Below are 330 nucleotides of genomic sequence, written 5' to 3' on the forward strand. Positions count from 1 at the left end.
TGGTGTGCTGTGGAGTAGGTTCCAACTCATAGCGAGCATGTGGGATAAGCTAGTGAAATTAGCACTTTGTTGTTATTGCTAGGTGCTATCAAGTTGTTTCTGACTCATAGAACAATGGAACAAACACTGTCTGGCCCTGGATCATCCTCAGTCATTGCTTTGTTTGATGCCATTGTTGTAGCCACTGTGTTAATCCATTTTATTGGGATCGTCTTCTTTTTTGCTGTCCTTCCACTTTATCAAGCATGATGTCCTTCTCCAGGGACTGGTCTCTCCTGACAACACTTCCAAAGTATAAGAGATGAAGTTCCACCATCATTGTTTCTAGAG

Source organism: Chrysochloris asiatica, unplaced genomic scaffold (assembly GCF_000296735.1).
Source record: "Chrysochloris asiatica unplaced genomic scaffold, ChrAsi1.0 scaffold00076, whole genome shotgun sequence".
NCBI lineage: Eukaryota > Metazoa > Chordata > Mammalia > Afrosoricida > Chrysochloridae > Chrysochloris > Chrysochloris asiatica.